Source organism: Chrysochloris asiatica, unplaced genomic scaffold (genome assembly GCF_000296735.1).
Source record: "Chrysochloris asiatica unplaced genomic scaffold, ChrAsi1.0 scaffold00026, whole genome shotgun sequence".
Taxonomy (NCBI): domain Eukaryota; kingdom Metazoa; phylum Chordata; class Mammalia; order Afrosoricida; family Chrysochloridae; genus Chrysochloris; species Chrysochloris asiatica.
Window position 1 is genome coordinate 18,197,352 of NW_006408544.1, and position 1,059 is coordinate 18,198,410.

Consider the following 1,059-nt stretch of genomic DNA (forward strand, 5'->3'; position numbering starts at 1 on the left):
CTTTGCTGGGTATAGGATTCTTCTCTTGGCTGGCAGTTTTTTTTTATTTCAGGGTTTTATATATGTCTCCCCATTGCATTCTTGCCCATGGTTTCTGTTGAGAGATCTGAGCTTAATTTGATTTGCTTGCCTTTGTATGTTACACTTCTCTTTTCCCTAGCTGCTTTCAGGATGCTGTCCTTACCTTTGATTTTGAGAGCTTGATTATTATATGTCTTTTAGGGTCTATCCTTCCCTGGGGTTCCTTGAGCTTCTTGAATGCTTATCTTTCCACTTTTCAGGATGTTAGGGAAATTTTCTTTCAGAAGTTCTTCAATTATCTCCTCTGTGGACTTGTGTGATTCTTCCTGTTCCGGAATGCTAATAATTCTTAAGTTATTCCTCTTCATATTGTTCAACATGAATCTTAGGCCTTCTTCAGATTTTTTAAAATCCTTTTTTGTGTTTGCTCTTCTATCTTAGTAGTGTTGAGAGATTTTTCTTCTAGCTCACTAGTTCTGCTTCTATCTCTTCAGTTCTACTCCTTTGCCCTTTCAGTGTATTGTCCATTCCTGATATTCTATTATTAATCATCTGGACCTCTTTCTGTAGGTTTTGAATGGTTTCCAATGCTATATCTATTTTATTTGATTGTTCCTGTAGCACTTTCCTGGCTTCTTCCTTATTTTTCTCAACTCCATTGTATAGTGTTTTGATACATTTTATAATCATTTTTCTGAATTCATTCTCAGGCGTTTCCAAAGCCTGCCCATCTTCCAGTATGGAATGTAGGTCTATTTTCAGCTCATTTTCCTTTATCTCATTTCTGGACATGTGTTGATGTGGTCATTTGCTTCTGTTTTTGGAGAATATTCAGGAGTTATCTGTGGCCTTAATACTTAGATGGTGTGTATTTTGATATTTTTTATGCTTTCTGATTGTCTCCAGGTAGATTTGATCAGGAGATGGGCTTCCCTTTTCACTCTTCTTCCTGAGAAATTTCAAGATGCCACTGTTGGTCATAGTAACGTAACTCAAGATTTAATTTTTAGCCTGGTTCCTTTTTAGTCTGTCTGTCCC